Raw genomic sequence first — 10711 nt, 5'->3', positions numbered from 1 at the left:
TTCACCGTGTTGGCCAGGCTGGTCTCAAACTCCTGGCCTCAAGTGATCCACCCACCTCAGCCTCCCAAAGTGCTCGGATTACAGGCCTGAGCCACTGTGCATGGCCATGAGCCACAGGCCTGAGCCACTGTGCATGATCTGCTCTTGGTCTCTAATAATTTTGCCTTTTCCTAGGTGTCATATAATAGAATCATACAGTGTTCCATTGTACAGATGTGTCATAGTTTGTTTATTCATTCACCCACTGAAAAACATTTCACTTGTTTCCAAGTTTCAGCAACTAAGAATAATGCTGCTATAATCATTCATGCACAGGATTTGTGTGAACATAAGTTTACAGTTCTCTTAAGTAAACACCCATAAGCCAAATTGCTGTGTCATTTAAGTGTATGTTTAACTTTATAAGAAACTGAAAAACTTCCAGAGTAGCCATGTGATATTGTATAATAATGCATAACTTAAGTCACTTTGCTTCCTTGTTAGCCCTTGGTATTGTCAGTTTTTTGTTTGGCCATTCTAATAGGTATGTAAGAGCATGTTACTGTGATTTTTAATTTGCATTTCCCTAATGACTAATGACATTGACCATCTTTTCCCATGTTTATTTGTCATCTGTATCTTCTTTGGGGAGGTACCTGTTCAAAACCTTTGCCTATTATTTATTATTTATTCATTTAGAGACAGGGTCTCACTGTTGCCAAGGCTGGAGTGCAGTGACACAATCATGGCTCACTGCAGCCTCAACCTCCTGGGCTCAAGTGATCCTGCAACCTCAGTCTTCTAAGTAACTGCGACCACAAGGGCAAACTACCTTGTCCGGCAAATTTTTTTATTTTATGTAGAGCTGGGCGCCTCACTATGTGGCTGAGGCTGGCCTGAAACTCTTGGCCTCAAGTGACCTTCCTGCCTTGGCCAACTGCTGGGATTATAGGTGTGAGCCAGAGCCCTCAGCCTCAGTTTTTAAAATTGGGTTTTTTTCTTATTTATGAGTTTTGAGAATTCCATATACATCCTTTAAATATGCCCTTTGTCAGATAAACGATTTTCAAATATAATATCAAAATATTATCCATCTTCAAAACTAGAAGTCAGTGTAGCTTGTATTTTCATTCTCTTAACAGAGTCTTTGGCAGAAAAAAAAATTTTAATTTTGATGAAGTCCAATTTAAAAATGTTTTTCTTTTATGAGTTGTGCTTTTGGTGTCATATCTAAGAACAATTTGCCTAATTGAAGGTCACAAAGCTTTCCTCTTATGTTTTCTTCTCGAAGTTTACTAGGGTTTTTTTTTTTTTTTTTTTTTTTGCTGTTGTTTGCTTTATAGTTAATACTATGATTAATTTTCGAGTTAATTTTTGTATAAAGTATAAGGTGGAGATAAAGTTTCATTTTTTTTTCCATTTAGATGTTCAATTGATACAATTAGTTTAAAAAAAAAAAAAAGGCTGGGGCATTTTTATGGCTGGGTAGGGTGGTTCATACCTGTAATCCCAGCACTTTAGGAGGGCAAGGTGGGTGGATCACTTGAGGTTAGGAATTCAAGAGCAGTGTGGCCAACATAGTGAAACACCATTTCTAGTAAAAAAAATACAAAAATTAGCCAGGCATGGTGGCACACGTGTATAGTCCCAGCTACTCAGGAGGCTGAAGCAGGAGAAGCTCTTGAACCCAGGAGATGGATGTTGCAGTGAGCCAAGATCACGCCACTGCACTTCAGCCTGGGTGACTGAGCCAGACTTTGTCTAAAAAAAAAAAAAAAAAAAAAAAAACCACATTTCTTCCCTTAAATTGACTTTGCAGCTTTGTCAAAAATAAGTAGACTGGTTTTTGTATGTGTCCAGGCCTATTTCTGGACACTCTATTCTGTTCCATTGATCACCTGTATGCTTTTGCTAATACCACACTGTCTTTATTACTGAGGCTTTATAATGATTTGTTTTGTTTTGTTTCTTTTGAGATTGGGTCGAACTCTGTCGCCCAGGCTGGAGTGCAGTGGCATGAAATTATCTTGGCTCACTGCAACCTCTGCCTCCCAGGTTCAAGCAATTCTCCTACCTCAGCCTACCAAGTAGCTGGGATTACAAATGTGTGCCACCATGCCTTGCTAATTTCTGTATTTTAGTAGAGATGGGGTTCCACCACGTTGGCCAGGCTGGTCTCGGACTCCCGGCTTCAGAAGATCCACCTGCCTTAGCCTCCCAAAGTGCTGAGATTATAGGCATGAGCTACCTCACCCGACCTATAATGATTCTTAAAATTGAGTAGTGTGAGTAAAGGTTCCTCCCAGGGTCACACGGCCATTGCCACTGTGAAGCTGAGCAAAGAGGCCAAGCAGAGGCTGCAGCAGCTCTTCAAGGGGGGCCAGTTTGCCATTCGGTGGGGCTTTATCCCTCTTGTGGTTTACCTGGGATTTAAGAGAGATGCAGATCCTAGAATGCCTGAACCAACTGTTTTGAGCCTACTTTGGGAATAAAGGAGTATTTGGTCTTCTGGATTTGGAAGCAATTAGCAGACAGAATGGAAGATGTGTGCTCTGGCTCAGGTAAGAGTTGGGACATTGTTCAGTCACCAGTTGGATTGAACAAGGCTCGTCACAGATCAATCTGTAGCAGAGTGGAACTTGTACTACCTTATGATAGAATGTATCAGATTAAATGTTTTTAACAATGTTAAAAAAAAATTGAGTAGTGTGTGTCCGCTAACCTTGTTCTTCTAATTTTTTTTTTTGCACTAACTCATTCTCCTTTCCTTCTCCTACTCCAATGATATGAATGTTAGACTATTTGGTATCACCCTACAGTTCCCTGAGGCTCTGTTCAATTTTTTTTTCAAATTTTTTTGTGGTTCAGATTGGATACTTTTTTATTGCTCTTCAGATTTATAGATCCTTTCCTCTTTTCCTTTCTGCTCTCAAGCTTTTATTGAGTCTGATAATTCCAACATCTGAGTCATCTTGGGCTGAAATTTGCTGCTTTCTCCATCGTGAGTTGCTGCAATTTTTCTGTTTTTGTTTCTGTTGTTTTTTCCATTGTTGAGCAATTTTGTATTGTATCCTGGATGTTTTTAGTATTACGTTATGAGACTCTAAGTCCTGCTAAAATCCTCTGAGGAATGTTGGATTTTTTCTTTGTTTTGATTTAGCAGATAGTTGTCTCAGTTACGTTCAAGCCAAAGTCCGGCCTGCCTTCTATGGACCATGGTTCTAACGTAATTTCAGTTTTCAAGCTTTTGCAGAATATTTCAATCTGTTCTATGTGTGTTTCCCTCAGGGGCTAAATGGGACCTGAGTGATGGTGGTCTACATCACACACCAGTGGTCTTGAAGTAGTTTAGGATATGCCACCTTAAAATGTGCCTCTTCGGTATATTGATTACTTTGAGGTGAAGACATTTAAAAAACAACAAATGCAGAGAGAAGCTTTCTCTGAACTCCCTGTATCTGACTAAAGACAGATATTCCAAAAGGAACTCAATTGTCATCAATCCCCTTCACAGGAGTTTCATCAACAGAAATGATGGACTCATCACAGGAGAGCAAACTAGACACCATCCCCAGACAAACTTTGTCAGAAACTGTCCTATCTCCCATCTGTTCTTCCAAGGGCCCATCATTCATCTTTATTTTTTGAGACAGTGTTTCACTCTCAGACTGGAGTGCAATGACATGATCTCAGCTCACTGCAACCTCTGCCTCCTTCCACCTCAGCCTCCCAAGTAGCTGGGACTAAACTCGGCTAATTGTTTAATTTTTTGTAGAAACAGGGTTTCACCATGTTGCCCAAGCTAGTCTCAAATTCATGAACTGAAGTGACCTACCCACCTTGGCCTCCCAAAGTGCTGGGATTATAGGCGTGAGCCACACCCGGCGCATTCATCTTTCCTAAAAATCGTTTGATCTCCCCAAAATGCCTACATCCCTTTTGGTCTTTCCCTTATGATGATGATATATAAGCTTCCAAATCTCACTGCTTTTTGGGTATTCCCTTTTTTTCCCCGTGATGTTTCCATGCACATAATAAATTAACATACCTTTTCTCCTGTTAATCACCTGTTGTCAGTTTGTATCATAGACCCAGCTATTGATCCTAGGTGGGTAAAGGGAAAGTCTTTCCTTCCCCTATAATCTTCTATTTCAGGTAAGTTTTTCACACAAACACCTTGGGGGTGATCCTAAGACTTCAACCCTCTTTGAAGTTCTCCTCTCCAAAATCTCCATAATATTCTCTGGCTCCCAGAGCTCCTTCTCCTCCTTCTCTGGCCCAAATGCCTGGCTTTTAGTATTCTGGTGCTGTCAGACACCTCCCATAACTGGATCCATCTCTGCTATGATCTGAATGTGTCCCCCAAAATTCATATGTTAGCACTTAATCCCCAATTACTATGAGGAGGTAGGGTCTTTAGGAAGTGATTAGAAGACAGAGTCCTCATGAATGGGATTAATGCCCTGGAGGCTTGAGAGAGTCCCTTTGCCCCTTCCACCATGTGAGGACACAGAAGACACCACCTATGAGGAACAGGCCCTTACCAGACAGTGAATCAGCTGGTGCCTTGATCTTGTTCTTCCTAGCCTCCAGAGCTCTGAGCTATCGGTTTCCGTTGTTTATAAATTCTGCAGTCTGGCTGGGCCACATGGCTCATGCCTGTAATCCTAGCACTTTGGGAGGCTGAGGTGAGTGGATCACCTGAGGTCAGGAGTTCAAGACAAGCCTGGCCGACATGGTGAAACCTCATCTCTACTAAAAATACAAAAAATTAGCTGGGTGTGGTGATGCACATCTGTAATCCCAGCTACTGGGGAGGCTGAGGCAGGAGAATCACTTGAACCTGGGAGGCAGAGGTTGCACTGAGCTGAGATCGTGCCATTGCACTCCAGCCTGGACAACAAGAATGAAACTCTGCCTCAAAAAAAAAATAAAAATAAATAAATTCCCCAGTCTAAAGTAATTTGTTATAGCACCGAAAGTGGACTAAGACAATCTCCAAGGCAAATCAGCAAGGTCAGCAGCTGATACAGTCACCGCCCATCAGCTTTAGAATGCAGCTTTAGAACTGGAGCTCTACAGAGCCAATAGAGGAAAACAGAAACAGAATAGTTCCTCATTTGTCAAAGGGGCCTCTTTCCAGTTTTCTTATTAAGATAGAGATATTCTTTTGCTGTTCCTTTTGCAATGTTCGAGAATTTTTCTTGAATTCAGATAGTAGAGGGAAATATATATGAAATTCACCATTTTGTTGGTCTTTCTCTGAGTTTTAATTTCTTAACCAGTTTGTCTTCTATTATTTTCTTTATTACCTTTATTATTTATTTTACTAATCTCAGTTATTTGTTTCATGTATTCTCTCCAGAATTTTCGTTGAATTCTTTGGGAAAAATAGCACAGAATATGCTTATGCCATCTTTTTTTTTTTTGAGGCAGGGTCTCACTCTGTCATCCTGCTGGAGCTCAAGCGATTCTCCCACCTCAGCCTCCCCAATAACTGGAACTATAGCCATTCACCACCATGCCTGGCTAATTTTTGTATTTTTTGTAGAGATGAGGTATTTTTTGTAGAGATGTTGCCCAGGCTGGTCTTGACTCCTGGGATCAAGTGATCTGCCCACCTTAGCCTCCCAAAGTTCTGGGATTATGGGCATGAGCCACCTCAGCTGGCCTGTTTTGTATATTTTAGGGAAGTAGAAGTTACAGGCTAAGTCACAAATCAATATATGGAGGTTATACATTGCTTTGGTCTAAAAAGGCAGAATACCTTGAAGTGAGAGCTTACAGGTCATAGGTGTCTTCAGAGATTCTTTAATTTGCAATTGATTAAAGGAGTAGAGCTTTGTCTAAACTTTGGGACCAGGTGCAGTGGCTCATACATGTAATACCAGTGCTGTGGGAGGCTGAGGTGGGAAGATTGGTTGAGCCTAAGAGTATGAGACCAGCCTGGCCAACACAGCAAGATCCCGTTTTTATTCTAAAATAAATAAATAAAACAAAATGGTACAGCTGTTTTGAAAAACAGTTTGGCAGCTCCTCAAAGATTAGATGTACCAAATGGGAATAATTAAAAGGACAGCCCAGGTGGGGCAGCTCATGTCTGAAATACCAGCACTTTGTTAGGCCAAGGCTGGCAGATCATTTGAGGCCTGGAGTTCAAGACCAACCTGGGCAACACAACGAAACCCTCTCTCTACAAAAAATGCAAAAATTAGCCAGGCATGCTGGTGAGTGCCTGTAGTCCCAGTTACTTGGGAGACTGAGGTAGGAGGATCAATTGAGCACAGGGGGTCAAGACTGTAGTGAGCCATGACTCTGCCACTGACTCCAGCCTGGGCAACAGCAAAAGACCCTGTCTCAAGAAACAAAAACAAAAAATTAAGAAGAAGATAAAAAGAAAACTTCTTAAAAAGAATTAGGCTGGGTGTGGTGGCTCACATATGTGATCCCAGCACTTTGAGAGGCTGAGGTAGAAGGATTGCTTGAGCCCAAACATTCAAGACCAGCCTGGGCAACACAGTGAGATCCCATCTCTATTTTTTTTTAATTTAAATTTTTTTTTTTTTTTTTTTTTTTTTGGTAAGAGAGTCCTTCTCTGTTGCCTAGGCTGGAGTGTAGTGGCATGATCTTGGCTCATTGCAGCCTTCACCTCCTGGGCTTAAGTGATGTTCCCTCCTCACACTTCCAAGTAGTTGGAACTACAGGTGCACACCACCATGCCTGGCTAACGTTTTTGGTATATTTTTGTAGAGACAGGGTTTCACTATGTTGCCCAGGCTGGTCTTGAACTCCTAATCTGCCCGCCTTGGCCTCCCAAAGAGCTAGGATTACAGGTATCAGCCGTCTTGCCTAGTCTCCAGTTTTTAAATATTAAATTTTTTCTTTAAAGGCCAGGAGTTTGAGACTAGCCTGGGTAATATTGGGAGACCTTACTGCTACTGAAAAAAATTTTTTTAACATAATATTGCCATATAAGTCAGCATTCCTTTCCTACTTACATACCTGGAGGAATTGAAAACAAGGGCTTGGCTGGGCACGGTGGCTATTGCCTGTAATCCCAGCATTTTGGGACGCCAAGGAGAGAGTATCACTTGAGGTCAGGAGGTCGAGGCCAGTATGGCCAATATGGTGAAACCCAGTCTCTACTAAAAATACAAAAATTAGCCAGGTGTAGGGGTGCAGCCACTGTAGTCCTGGCTACTAGGGAGGCTGAGGCAGGAGAATCACCTGAACCCAGGACGCAGAGGTTACAGTGAGCTGAGATTGTGCTACTCCACTCCAGCCTGGGTGACAGAGTGAAAAAACAAAAACAAAAACAAGGTCTTAAACAGATACTTGTACATAAATGTTTATAGCAGCATTATTCATAACACCCAAAGGGTAGAAACAACTCAAATGTCTACTGATGGATGAAGGGATAAATAAAATGTAGTATATCCATAAAATGAGATATTGTTCAGCCAGAAGAAGGAATAAGTTCTCATACAGATTACAATGTGGATGAACCTTGAAAACATGGTGCTAAATGAAAGAAGCTAAATAAAAAAGGTCAAATGTTGTATGATAACACATATGAAATATCTAGAATAGGCAAATTCTTAGATCACAGAAAGTGTATTAGAGGGAAGAGACATGGCAAGTCATTGGGAAAAAGTAAAATAGCTGACACTGCTCAGTGGCAACACATTGTGAAGTCCTACTACCCTGGGTGTAGGTAATAGTAAATATTTCTTGAATTAGATGCTAATTCTGCCCATATAGAAGGGGGTTCCCAATTCACTGTTCTTTATGTCCCTTGACATGACCTTCTGGGAGAGAGTCCTTCCTTTATTACGTTTTTTAGTTTTATCTGAAAAGGGTATTGGAGAATATGTACTCTTTGGAGGCTAATCAGTGTTCCTAGCTCATTTCCTGTGTATAGCGAGGTGTAGGCCAAAGAGACATGTTAAATTTTGTCCAGGCTCTTGGCTCCTTTGGCAATACAATTATCTTATAAACATTACTGGTTTCTTATCTCTTAGATTCCAGTTAGCCTCCTTTGCCAATAGCCATACCACTGTTCTTTCCTTGACATATCTCCATTTATCTATCTATTTAATTCCAGGTACCTTGAGCTTATCAAGCTTGGTGGGAGACCAACACCTTTATTCCCTATTTTCTAAGCCATTTCATCCAATTGAAAGGACTTATTGGGTGATATCTCAATCTATTTAGAGATTTTAAAGATAGGTGTGACAGGGATAGGCTTGATTTGATTCTTGACTAAGGGCATAGTTTGAATAGCCTTTTTAAAACTATTATTAAAGGCTTCCATTAGAAAAGTATTTGTTATTGTCAACTCTGCCAGTTCCTGAATTTCTATGTTCTCTTTATTCCTTTCCATTCCTGCTTACAAATTAGTCAATTATTTTTTGGGTATTTCTCTTTCATGAAGTATCTTTCAAATACATTCAACATTAACCTACACATGCTATTAACATTTTGTTTTCTAGTATCTTCTGCTGGAGCTATAAACTTACTATGTTCATTATTTAACTTTTAAGTAATTGCAGGTCACAGTTTTATCAACTATTCCATAGCACACCATGGGTTATCATTCTTCCAGCTGCTAAAATCAGTTTGTTTGCCCCCATCACTTGACCCCCTAAGTCAAAGTGACAAAAGCCATGCTTGCAAAATCTTAGTGTGACCTCAAATGAAGAAGCTGAGGCAAAATTAATGTAAGTAGAGAGTTTATTTGGGCCAAGCTTGAGGACTGTAACTCAGGAAGATTCAAGTTGCCTTGAATATGCAATCTGATTAGCAGAAGTTACAAATGGATTTTTAAAGGAAGAGTCAGTTCCTGACTTGTTTGCCAAGAATTTACATTAAAATAACACAAACTATTGATTGGCTATACATTGTTGTTGTTGTTGTTATTGTTGTTTTGCATCATAAATTCTAGGAACACAAAGATCATGGGTGAGGTAGCTAGTCAGGAACAAAATGACTGAACAATTGCCTCCAAGCAGGGTTGTAGAGTGGGAGTTGGGGGATAGAAGGCAAGAATGACCAAAGTCCCGTGCTCTTGTCTCTTTGGGCCTGTATACCTCCCAAAGTTCAGACTGCCCTGAGCTATTTTTCTTCTCTCATTTGTAGCATAAAATAATAAAAATGTATTTCTTTTTCATGCTGTATGTCTACTGCAGGTTATACATCTCCTAATTCTAGGATACAGTCTAATCATGAAGCAGTCATGATGCTGCACACTGCCAGATTCAAAAGCAGAGAGAAAGAGAATTCTAAACAGTCACAAATTGGCAATTCAATGCGCTGACCCTGAGGGAATTGGCCAGAACTAGACATGTGGTCTCACTCAACCACAAGAGAGCCTGAGAGTGCAACCTACTTTAAAAAGTGCCCTGCAGGCTGAAAGTGGGAAATGGTGAACAGCACAATCCAATTGCATATGAACCTCACAATCAAATGTATACTAGGACTGGTAAATAGAGGCCCAACTTTACTAGAGCTGTAGCCCCCATTCCTAGATTTAAGAGGTCCCCTTAACATCACAAGTGCATACTATACATACTGTGCACCTTTCTTCTAGACTTCCACAAAGGAAACTGTGGTGATTTTATCAGGTAGCTGTGCTAGATACAGGGGAATCCCCAAGGCTTTAACTTATATTTAACCCTGACTCTGAGATAAAAGCAATTCATTGATTCCCAAATAGACTTTACAGCATCAAGTGATAATTGAAGCTTTGATCAACAAGCCCCACAGGGCAGCAATCCTGCAGGGTAGTTTCTCCAGTTTCTGAATGTACAGAGGGAGGAGAGGGCCTCACTTCCATGAAATCTCCTGGGCCCCTGACTCAAAGAGTAAGTCTACTATAGGAAAAGCCAGCCAGAAGCCACTGAAATACCCCTCCTCAGAAATGAAAAGTAAGTTTCATTTCAAACCTATTAGATTCATGTTCTAGAGAATGTTAAACTCTACAGATCCATCTCAAAACCAAAGGATCATATTCATATTGACAGTTGAGCTCTTCTAATGGAAGTAACCTCATTCAACTCTTCTTAGAAGTAAATGATGGACAAGTAGATAATCTTTGGCAATCCTTTCCAGTTTTGCTTACACATAGTGTTCCCCTGCCCCAACCCAAGAACTAACAAGAAAAATCCAGATTGAATTACTGTGATTTGGCAGCTTGAAACAACAAACTGGTTTTTCCTGCTCCTAAGCTGTAATTTCAATTAAATAGTTTTGAAAACTATGATGGCATAGGAACAAAATATTTGGTAAGTGACACCTGGTAACCTGAGGTTTAATTATCTAAGCATTGAATTTTTTTTTCAATATTTTAACCATTTTGAGCAGAAATTCTTTGAAAATGTGTATCACCATAGTCCCTGCCCTCTTTCTTTCTTGTTTGTTGTCTTTATTTTCTCCTAGGTTTTCTAACAACCTCTGACCTTTATCCATTAGTGTCTACCAGCTTGGCACTGTCTGAAGATATTGATCTAGAGAATGTCACTTTGTGTGCATAATGCTTGCAGTGTCAACTGCACCAAACATAATTTGATCTGTTCTTAATTTCTCTGGGACACCACCATAGGAAACCTGTCATTGTACAGTATCATAATGCAGTCATGCCTTCAATAGGGTTGCCACATTTAGCACATAAAATTACAAGACATCCAGTTAAATTAGAATTTCTGATAATCAATGAATTTTTAAAAGTATATCC

This window comes from Aotus nancymaae, unplaced genomic scaffold (genome assembly GCF_030222135.1).
Source record: "Aotus nancymaae isolate 86718 unplaced genomic scaffold, 86718_ANA_hifiasm-v0.15.2.pri h1tg000103l, whole genome shotgun sequence".
In the NCBI taxonomy this organism is placed as follows: Eukaryota; Metazoa; Chordata; class Mammalia; order Primates; family Aotidae; genus Aotus; species Aotus nancymaae.
Note: the sequence above shows the minus strand (reverse complement) of the source record.